The following is a 12498-nucleotide window of genomic DNA, read 5'->3' on the forward strand; positions in this document are numbered from 1 at the left end:
CATAAATCTTTCTAGCAGCATTGGATCGACAACTAGGATCCCCATTCTGATTTTCTTTTTCGAAAATTTCTTAGCATAAATCATCAATTTTGTCACACCCCAAAACCACGAACGGCGGAAACGTTCAGGGGTGGAGGACGTCATGTACAGTATCATCACAGTGTAAAATAGTAAACAAGCAACAACATCATCCATTGCATTATAAGTAAAGTTTTAATACATGTGTGTTCTTTCATTGTAATAAGACACCAAAAATATACAATCAAAATAAAAGACGAGACTTGTCTGCTCCGTCTTCTCACAACCTGGCCATCGTACCTGTCTACTGATGACCTGAGAATACAAGTTATTTTGAAAGAGAGTATCAGCTATAAAGCTGGTGAATTCATAAGTATTTAAGTGTCATTGTCTTGCTTACTAAAAGCTGTTTTAAAAGTCATGTAAACCTTTAAATGAAAATGTTGATGTAAGTATGAAAAGCCCTAGAAAATCCCTTATTTTCTATTAGTTTGAGATGTAGTCTTCTACCAAGACCCGAATGTTTTGTTATGACAATGTAGTCTTCTACCAAGACCCGAATGTTTTGTAAGTAAAATAATAGTTTTTCCTTCTTTTTGACTACTACTAACAGTAATTAGTCTAAACTCATCATTTATGTGAATATATCACAAAACAAAGTAAATAGGAAAAATATAACCATGTAAGTGTTAGCCCTGGATACCAGGACTAACGCGCCATTGCCAAAGCGAAATGTATACCCTAATGAACATCCGAAGATTGTCCACTCATCCTCTGTAGCGGCTGCAGGGTGGAGGGAGGGTTAGTCTCGTAGCCGACTCCTAATATAAGTGGTAACCTAATGATCATCCGAAGATTTTCATCTCATCCTCCGTTGCAACAGCAGGATGGAGGAATGGTTAGTTCCGATATCAATCTATCTATGATAAGTGATAACCTTAGACATCCATAGATGTTCATCACCCGGTGTTGCTAACAGGTAGGTTCCAGAATGGTTAGTCTCGTCTAGACATCCCGTTGAACAGGGATAGGCAGGAAAATTTACACAGAAGGTACGAATAAATCTTCCTCATAGTTCTAAGTACAAGTATCCAGGTAAGTGAATACAGGATAATGCACCTATGTGACAGTGTTCATGTATGGTATTCATGTAAGTGTGTTCATGTATCAGGTAAGTATATGTAAACATATTCATGTATCAGGTAAGCATATGTATCTGTACTCATGTATCAGGTAATGTACTGGTGTAGACTCATGAATGAACTGACTCTTGTGTGATTCCTTGTAATAGGAATAATGTTTGATATCTTCAAATTATCCCTATGATAATTTACTGAAAGGTAATTGGTTGTTCAAGTTGGTTTATACACTCTTACTACTCAAGAGTGTGGGAAACTAAATGAAAGATGTAAACTATAACATCAATACATATATAAGAATATAAGTGTATATGCATAGTTTAGTTCAAGAATGTAAAATGGTTTTGTAAAACATCTAAGGGTTTTGAACAAATATAAAAGTGACTTGATGTCATTTTGATAAACATTTCAAAAGTAATACATTTGATAACAAAGTATTTTAAAGATAGAAAACCATTTCATGCATCACATTTTGTAGTATGTGAAATCTGTTGAATGAAAACACAGTTATAAAATACATATAGATGATTTAATAACATGTTGTTTTCTACTTGTATTCCCCCTCCTCCCAAAGCATTTAAAATCATTTAAAACATTAATTAGGGGTATGAACTCACCTGTAGATGGTGATTTGGATGAACTGGACGGTGTAGGATGGTTAGGTGTCAAGTGAGGACTTGTACACATACTACGATCCTAATGAACATATAATCACACCTATATGCACTCAATTAGTCTCAAATTACTAATTGATAATGTTAAGACATCCTAGAACAAAATAAACACTTTATATAAGTGTTATAAGCCCTAAGGATTGCATCTAAGCTATTGAGGGACAAGGTACTTGGGTTTATGTCACACCCCCGAACCAGACGGCGGAAACGTCCGGGGGCTGTCGTGACTCAATTGAATACCATAACGTTGAATATCTATGAAACATAACAACATTCGTCACCATGCATTAATATAGTACAACCAGTAGAGTTTACATGAAGTACATTGTTTAAACATTACATTCCCAAAAATAAATTGTTCGATTCGTACATAGATAAACTGCAAGCCATCACTGAATATGATTTCCTTTGATTCACTGGTTCCCTGAGAATACAAGTATTTTGAAAAACGTCAACATTTTAAATGTTGGTGAGTTCATAAGCGGTATTTGAAAAAAAACAATGTTTCGTGTCGTTTGAAAACCACCAGAAAATCCGATATTTTCTGAAAAGAAAAGCTTTTGAAAACGTTTATGAAGATCCATAGGTATGCTTGTTTGTTTCTATACTTGTAAAAATTGTTCATTGAAGTTGTATGCATTTCAAATCTATGTGTATTGAAAACCCTAGGAAAACCCGATGTTTTCCTAATTCCTTGAATTCCGTGAAGTCACATTGAAACCATTGCATAGCGTGTAGTGTCAGTCCCAGGCGACGTTGGATTATTTTTGAGCATGATTATTTGCTACAAACACGCATTACACAAACGACCAGTTTATAGCTATACCGACGATCCCGTAGGCGTCATCCGTACTAATCACGCTATCCAATCGCCCTGATTAGGTGTAGTCCCACATCCGAAGAGAAAGAGGACACGAAGACCTCGATGACTCCATTGACCGGTTGGGGATAAAAATGTACGAGGGGTCCCAGACCCGCCTCGCATGAAATGTAGACTTTACTAGCAATACCAAAGGACCCTTGGGGACCAGTAGTATACAAGCCATTGAAAGTCCTTTTACGTCGTGTTAGATCGGTAAAACCCAACACTTCGTAAAATAGAGGTCTTCGGGCCTTAAGGTTAGGTCATTGGGCTAGCTAGGCTCAACGAACAAGATTTTACACTTTTGGGGCCCAAAGATGGTGCGTAGACGTCTGTGCACACTCGCGTGTATATTGAATTCCCAAACGTTATTTGTATGAATCGCAGCGTCGTCGTGTTAGTAGTTTCGGATTTTCATTGGTTCGAGACCGAACCAATTCGTTTCACAACGATTTTTGGTATTGTAGTGTATTGTATTTCGTCGATAGTCGCGGAGCCATCATTTGATCAAATTGTATGTATTGAATTAGCCTTGAAAGTTTTCTGTTTCCAGCCCCTCATTGTTTGTAAAATTTACTTTTTCAACCCTTTATTTAAATACTTTCCGGTTTGGTCCTTAAATCAATTTTCTTGACATTTTAACACCAAAAATTATTGAAATTAATATTTTTCAGCATATTTTTCATAGAAAACAGTTTTAGTCCCTGAAATTGCAGTTTTCTCGGTAATAGCCCTTCTTTTTCGCAACTTTGACATTTTTGGCCCAAATTGTAAAATTTTTGCAACTTTGGTCCTTTTTAAATTTAGAAAGCATTTTAAACCTTTGAAAAGGACTTGGAACACTTATAGTCCACTGTTTTACAGAAAAACACAGTTTTGGCCCTCCAAAACAGAAAATCTCTCATAATGGGCCTCATTGGGCCGAAAATGTCATTTTTAGCCCATTAAGCTTGAAATTTATGTTTTTAATCCTCCAAATGAGTATATTTCCAGAAATTGTTTTATTGAAACTGTTTTGTCACACCTCATCCATCAGAATTCGTGATATGTCAATTTGGGCCCTTAACTTTGTATTTTTCACATTTTAGGTCCAAAAATTGTGTGTTTAGCCCAAAGAAAATGTTACTAAGCCATTTAGCTATTTTTCTAGGAACACTTTGTATGTAGAAATGTATTTGATGCTAGAATCATTTAACATAAAGTATATCTCGGTTTTGAGGGGTTTTATGGCTAGATCCAACATTATAACACACAACAACACACATATAAGCATGGAAATCATACACGGCATACAAAACACATATAGATCTACACTTTCACTTGTATTCCCCCCCCCCACAAAACTCATAAAAACAAAAAATAGGGGGTATGAAGCTCACCTTGGGTGTGGTTTTGGTTTTGAAGAGAAAATGAAAGAAAAATGGAGTGATTTTCGGCCTTAGCACCTTTCCTTGGTAGATCTCGAGTTTGGTGACTTCTAAGGTGTATGATCACAAGTTGGAATAGATTTAGAAGAGGTTTTTGATGGAATGAAATAGCTAGATCATGTATATAAGTAAATACTTACCTAAGATGGTGATTAGCTTGAAAGATCCTCTTGAAAGCTTCTTAGAATCTCGAAATTATGGAGAGAAAAGGAGAGAGTTTTCTTGAATGTTCTTTGAGAGAGTTTGTGAAATGTGTGTGTGTTTGAGATGTGGCCGAGAGTGAGAGAGAGGAGAGGATAGAAGTGATTTTGAAGTGATGTTGCATGGAAGAATGGGATATAATGCATGGATATCCAATGAATAAAAATGAGGTGGCATCCAAAGTCAACTTTGTTGGATAAGGTGTCTAAGTCCATAACTATTTCGGGCTTGTACTTGACCCGACCCGGCATGGTCCATTTGGGTTGCATGGCACCATGCAATTGGATAGACTAAATGAGAGAAATAACACTTGGAGATTATTAATATATTATAAGTTCTAATATATTAATAATATTATTTAATTAGTTGATCAAAGAATTAATTTGGAATTAATTAAGTGATCAAAGGATAACTAATTAAATATATGGGTTGATTATGTAAATCATCCATATCTTGTATAGTGGGCTAAGAGGCTCCATGGATTATCAAGTTGGGTTCTACCCATAGGATGCTCCATGGATGCTCCATGGGAGTTACAAACCCATGGGTCATGGAAATGAAGAGTCATGACACATTAGGGTTTACATGGTGTAACCCTAGATGTGCCAACACTATATAAGAGTCCCATTCTCCACAAAATTGGCTACACAAGTGCAACACAAGTTGAACACTAAGAAACTAGAGGGCTTGGCCGATTTTGAGAAGTGTGTGTTATCTCAAGAGTCTTTCCAAGAGCATTTGGTGTTGTGTGAAGCATTTAAGGCATCACACTTGGGGTGCTAGGCTCACAAGGTTTCAAGGAACACAAGCAACAACAAGGTAAGTTATTCTATCTATGATTCAAGTTAAAATTGTTCCCCATGTATGCTAGATAGGAATATAACCTTGGAATTCAACTTTGCATGATAATTAGACAAACATAGATCCAAGGTTATTAGGGTTGCATGTACACTTAGGAAGTGTTAGAATGCTCAAAACCCATCGGTGGTATCAGAGCCTAGGCTTGTTTGTTTGTTATTTGTGCTTAAAAGTTGAAGAAAGTCGAAAATCTTGCTGTCTGACTGATGGACTTGGCGAGTCCATGGGGAGGACTCGTCGAGTTCATGTGTATCTTCAACCTACTCGGTGAGTAGGTTTATGCACTCGGCGAGTAGGGTCGACAGAGTGCAGAATTTCGACTTGAGTTGCTGGAAACGGATTAGAATCATTACCCTAAAATGTTTTGGTACTTGAAAACTTGTTTTAGAAGGTGTAATGTCTTTTCTAACTCATTTACAACAACTAGTTATCAAAATTACAAAGATTAAATGTGATTTTGATTCTTGAAAGTGTTCATATTCATATTCTTGTTCTTATGATGTTTAGATGATCATAGGAATTATTTGTAACCTATGTGGTAGATTAATTCATGATCATAATGTGTTTTAATGGAGTCCATAACTTGTCCTCAAGTTATGGAAAACCAAAAGTCTCTTGGATTAAAAACCATTAAAAGAACACAAGAGTTAGGAAAAATGAAAAGTCCTCATTTTATTACTCTATTAAACTCATAGGTTACAAGAAATGAAAAGTTTTGAAAGTTTACAAAACTTGCCCTCAAGTTTTGGAACAAGTAAAGTTAAGTTAAAACTTTAGTTCCAAACCCTAGAATTTTAAAAGTTAAAATTCAACCCTTATACTTATATTATTATGATTTAATAATTATATATATATGTATAAGAACAAAGTCGTCTTACTGCTAGTACGCCTCATTCACGAAGCCGGTCTATAAGGTGGGTATAAGGTTGTTGCCTATAAAATGGTGACTTAATGGGTGTCCACTCTCACCCACCGCTTGCTTGATCGGTGGAGGGTCGTTAGCCGAACGGGTAAGACAAGGACTTATTAATTGTCATTCAAAGTATGATGAATATTATAAAGTAACTAAATGTTTTATTAAATTCCCAATCTTAGTTACTTTAGGAAAAATGTGAATAAGGTGCTATTCCATGAAATTACACTTTACACTTTGATTAAGTCGTTGGTGGAGCGTGTGTGGTTAACCGGCACACTAACTTGGACTTAACAAGGTAGGTAAAGGGTGACTTAGGGTTTATTATAGTATCGATGGAGCGTGTGTGGTTAACCGGCACATCGATTGAGTGATAAACCTTAAGGGTACCAAGTGATTTGCATGGTTACTTCACACCTCGTTTTGTGATCCTCGGTATCCCAGTCACAAAACTTGGAGGGCACACTCGAGATTGAAGCATGCCTTTGAAAAGTTCATTGAATCTCAAAGAATCTAGGAATTTCTAAGAACCATTCAAAAACCTAATACTAAAATATTGCGGTTTTCGTGGTGGAAATTGGTGAATCGTCATTCACCTACCTTTCAAATATGATATAGCTTAGATTACGGCATACCTCTTCTAAGTTATATTATATTGTGATTGGATCCTAGCCTTAATATTACATTTGGGTGTTTTATTAAGGACTCTCTTATATCTAAACTAATCTTGTCCTCCTTCCTTCAAATGTCTTTCAACAATGCTTCTGGCTCTAATCCTAATGGCTCCTTTACCCTTATGAACTTGTGTGGGAAAGTCACCTTTGATGGATCCAACTTCAATGAGTGGATCAGAAACATCAGGATGATTACCCGCTACGAGGACAAAGAATATGTCCTTGACAAGGAGCTTAAGGAGATTGATGAGTCCACTGCAACTCCTCAGGAGATCGCTGAATTTCGGGCACATGAAAGGGATGCTACGAAAGTGGCTTGCATCATGACGGCCACGATGACAGCGGAACTCCAAAAGTCTTATGAGGATTTCTACCCTTATGACATGCACCAAGATTTGATGGAAAGATACCATCAAAGTGCAAGACAAGAGAGGTATGAAATCATCTGCTCCATGATAACAACCATGATGAAGGACGGGGAATCCGTCACGAGCCACATGCAGAAAATGCAAAGGTATGTGGATCGTTTGCTGAAGCTTAATGTGAACTTCCCGGAGGATCTTGCAATAGATATTATTTTGCATTCCTTACCATCGTGCTATGATCAATTCCGCATGACATATCACATGAACAAGGAAGAAGTCACCCTCAGCAAACTTCAGGGACTTCTCAAGACCGCAGAATCAGGTCTTAAGGGGAAGTCGGTTGCTATCACTCCTACTCAACACTCTACTCCGGTTTTGGCAATCGGGAAGAATCGATGGAGGAAGAGAAAGAGATCTTCGAAGGGTACCAAGGCTCGGACCCTTGATGGCTCTTCTTCAAGTGGAACCAAGAAAGGTTTCATTACTCCTTCTTCTGACCCAAAAGAGGCTGAATGCTTCTATTTCCATGAAAAAGCTTATTGGAAGCGGAACTGCCCAAAATACCAGCAAGATGTGAAGGATGGGAAAGTTAAACCCAACCATGCAGGTATTTACACTATCATTTCTAATAACTCACCCCATTCTAATTCTTGGGTCCTTGATACCGGGTGTGGTATTCACATTTGTTGTGACTTGTAGGGACTAAGAAGAAGTGAGGATGTGGAGCAAGGAAGGATAAACTTGATCATGGGGAATAGGAAAGCTATACCTGTTACCAAGATTGGAGTTTATACTTTATCGCTAAGTAGTGGGTTTAGTTTAGATCTGAATAAGTGTTGTTATTCGCCAGGAATGGCAAGAAATATTATTTCCTTCCATGCTTTGTACAAACAAGGGTTTACCTTTTCATTTAATAATGAAGTTGGTTCTATTGATGCTTTCTTTAATAATATTCTTTATTTTAAAGCATTACCTTGTGATGGTGTGTATGAAGCTGTATCTGTTGTTGATAACTTAGGAAATAATGTTTTGTGTATTGATTCTACTAATAATAACTTGGATAAAGCATCATTATGGCATTGTCGTCTTGGACATATAAGCAAGAAGCGCATAGGCCAACTCCAAAAAGGACGGAGTCTTGGAGTCGTTTGACCTAAAGTCAGATGATAGTTGCGAATCATGCTTACTTGGAAAAATGACAAAGTCACCCTTCATAGGTTCGTGTGAGAGGGGTGAAGGTTTCTTGGACCTTGTACACACGGATGTGTGTGGACCATTCAAACATGCCACAAGGGATGCTAATCGTTATAATTTGACTTTTACCGATGATTATAGTAGATATGGATATGTCTACTTGATCAAGCATAAGTCAGAGACTTTCGAGAGGTTTAAGGAATTTAAACAGGAAGTCGAGAATCAATTGGACAGGAACATTAAGATGCTTCGATCCGATCGTGGTGGTGAGTATCTTAGTTCAGAGTTCCTCGACTATCTAAGGGAATGTGGGATAGTCTCACAATTGACACCTCCCAGGACACCACAGTTGAATGGTGTGGCTGAGAGGCGTAATCGAACCTTGCTAGATATGGTTCGTTCCATGATGAGTCGAGCTACGCTACCAATCTCATTCTGGGGGTATGCCTTAGAGACTGCCGCCCATATTCTTAATCTAGTCCCTACAAAGAAAGTTGCCAAAACTCCTCACGAGATGTGGACTTGTAAAGTACCTAAACTAGACCACATCAAGATTTGGGGTTGCGAGGCTTTCGTGAGACGTGAGACTCATGATAAGCTCGAACCTCGAAGCGAGAGGTGTATTTTCATCGGTTACCCACAGCGATCCTTCGGTTACCTCTTCTACAGACCTAGTGACAATGTGGTCTTTGTAGCAAGAAGAGTTGTCTTTCGAGAAAGAGAATTTATAAGCCAAGGAGACAGTGGGAGGCAAATTGATCTTGAAGAAATTCAAGAATCAAGCGGTGAAGGAACTTCAAACTCTAGCCCTCAACTTGAGGAGGAAACTCCTGTTGAGCCAATTGACAAATCTGTACCTCTGAGACGTTCCACGAGAGTTAGGAGTGCACCTGAGCATTACTATGGATTCCATATTACTGCAGAAGGTGAGAAACTTATTAGTGATGAGACACTAGTAAGTCAAGATGACCCTAACAGCTACGAGGAAGCCATGGCAGGCCCCGAGTCTGCTAAATGGAAAGAGGCTATGGATAGCGAGATACAATCCATGTATGACAATCAAGTTTGGAACTTGGTTGAAAATGTACCAGGTCGTAAGACAATAGGGTGCAAATGGGTCTTCAAGAAGAAGACCGACATGGATGGTAAAGTACACACTTATAAGGCTAGACTGGTTGCAAAGGGCTTCTCTCAAATTCCTGGAGTGGATTATGATGAGACCTCTTCTCCGGTAGCCAAGATTAAGTCTATTCGGGTTCTGTTAGCCATAGCTGCATTTCATGACTATGAAATATGGCAGATGGATGTCAAAACCGCTTTCCTTAATGGAAAGTTGGCTGAAGATGTTTACATGAGTCAGCCAGAGGGTTTTGTCAGCAACGAGTACCCTAATAGAGTGTGTAAGCTTGAGAAATCCATTTATGGATTGAAGCAAGCACCTCGCAGATGGAATCTTTGCTTTGATGAAAAGGTCAAGGAATTTGGCTTTTCTAGGAGTGAAGATGAATCTTGTGTGTATGTCAAGGCTAGTGGGAGTATAGTTAGCTTTTTGGTATTGTATGTGGATGACATACTACTCATAGGAAATGACATTCCAACCCTGCAGGAAGTAAAGTCCTGGCTTGGGAAGTGTTTCGCTATGAAGGACCTTGGTGAAGCTGCCTATATTCTAGGGATAAGGATCTTGAGAGATCGGAGTAAAAGACTAATTGGACTTAGTTAGAGTACCTACTTGGATAAGGTGCTGAAGAGATTCAGCATGCAGGATTCCAAGAAAGGAGAGTTACCCATCCAGAGTAACACCAGATTGAGTAAGACACAAAGCCCTAGCACTGAGGCTGAGATAGCAGAAATGAGTCGAACACCTTACGCTTTGGCTGTAGGATCGATCATGTATGCTATGACGTGTACTCGACCCGATTTAGCTTTTGCCTTGAGCATGGTTAGCAGGTATCAGGCGAACCCTGGCAAGGCACACTGGACTGCGGTAAAGAATATCCTCAAGTACCTACGAAGGACTAAGGACTGGGTCCTTACCCTCGGTGGGAGTGATGACTTGAGAGTTGTTGGGTATAGTGATGCTAGCTTCCAGACTGATAGGGATAATTTCCGCTCTTAGTCGGGCTGGGTCTTTACCCTAAACGGAGGAGCAATTTCTTGGAAGAGTTCCAAGCAAGAGACAGTGGCAGATTCTACTTGTGAATCAGAGTATATTGCAGCTAGTGAAGCAGCAAAGGAGGCGATATGGCTGAAGAACTTCATTGGAGACCTTGGAGTTGTACCAGCTATTAAAGAGCCAATGGAAATTTTCTGTGATAGTGAAAGTGTTGTTGCCTTAGCCAAGGAACCAAGGGATCACGGGAGATCCAGACACATCGACAGAAAATACCATTTCATCAGACATCGGATCGAAGAAGGACTCCTCGTGGAAAAGAGGGTATCATCGGATGAGAACCCAGCAGATCTCCTCACGAAAGGACTGAGTAGGGTTAAGCATCTTCAGCATGCTCGGAGCATAGGGCTGAAGGATGATATAAGTTTTAGTAGTTAGATAACCCGGATATTTGTAAAGTGTAATTGACATTTGATGATGAATAAAAGGTGTTTTATTTATGAGTAAAGTGTTGCTATCTCTTGTCAATCGTTTACTATATTTCTTTTGCATGTTTTGACTTCCAGAATAATTTTGTTTGGTATAACATATTATTCAAACCTCCACATTCGGTCATATGTTGGAAGTAGATATGAATCAAGACTGTCATGTTTGGTTGTAGAGGTCTTGGACAAGGCTACAACAATCATGAGTGCTCATAAGTTCTGAGCATTGGACACAACCCACGCTCACTGGAATCACTTCATGGAATTTTATCTCGAGTGATCGTGAGACGGTAATATCATATAAGTCTTCAAACCTAGAGATATGATTTGCTACTTACAAGTTGGTTATGCATTGACTGTACGAAACCGCATTGGTAACTCGATGTTATAAAACGTACTTTTGTGTGTAATTCAATAAGTGGTAGAACAAACATATGAGTCGAAGTTTATCTGTTCCTTCTTGGATTAGAAGCTGGTATCTGGGCCCCTCGATGATTTTGTTTTGACCCATGTACCGGGCCCGGTCAGAACTAAGTTGATGTGTTCAATTAAGTTCTATGTCAAACAAATCGGAAATCGGGAAACAAATGTTGGACAATAAGCAAGACATGTTCCATGTATTTGTCCGGCTGATATCTAGAACAGAGGATTATATGATCACTTATCTTAAATGGCGTATCATCATCTTCTCAGTTCCGAGAGACCTTGAAAGAGCTACGATTGCCGGTCGGTTCCTGAAGTACTAGAGATATAGTTATTAGACTTATCCAAGTGGGAGACTGTTGGATAAGGTGTCTAAGTCCATAACTATTTCGGGCTTGTACTTGACCCGACCCGGCATGGTCCATTTGGGTTGCATGGCACCATACAATTGGATAGACTAAATGAGAGAAATAACACTTGGAGATTATTAATATATTATAAGTTCTAATATATTAATAATATTATTTAATTAGTTGATCAAAGAATTAATTTGGAATTAATTAAGTGATCAAAGGATAACTAATTAAATATATGGGTTGATTATGTAAATCATCCATATCTTGTATAGTGGGCTAAGAGGCTCCATGGATTATCAAGTTGGGTTCTACCCATAGGATGCTCCACGGGAGTTACAAACCCATGGGTCATGGAAATAAAGAGTCATGACACATTAGGGTTTACATGGTGTAACCCTAGATGTGCCAACACTATATAAGAGTCCCATTCTCCACAAAATTGGCTACACAAGTGCAACACAAGTTGAACACTAAGAAACTAGAGGGCTTGGCCAATTTTGAGAAGTGTGTGTTATCTCAAGAGTCTTTCCAAGAGCATTTGGTGTTGTGTGAAGCATTTGAGGCATCACACTTGGGGTGCTAGGCTCACAAGGTTTCAAGGAACACAAGCAACAACAAGGTAAGTTATTCTATCTATGATTCAAGTTAAAATTGTTCCCCATGTATGCTAGATAGGAATATAACCTTGGAATTCAACTTTGCATGATAATTAGACAAACATAGATCCAAGGTTATTAGGGTTGCATGTACACTTAGGAAGTGTTAGAATGCTCAAAACCCATCAGTGGTATCAGAG

Source organism: Lactuca serriola, chromosome 3 (assembly GCF_051521515.1).
Source record: "Lactuca serriola cultivar US96UC23 chromosome 3, Lser_US96UC23_V15, whole genome shotgun sequence".
NCBI lineage: Eukaryota > Viridiplantae > Streptophyta > Magnoliopsida > Asterales > Asteraceae > Lactuca > Lactuca serriola.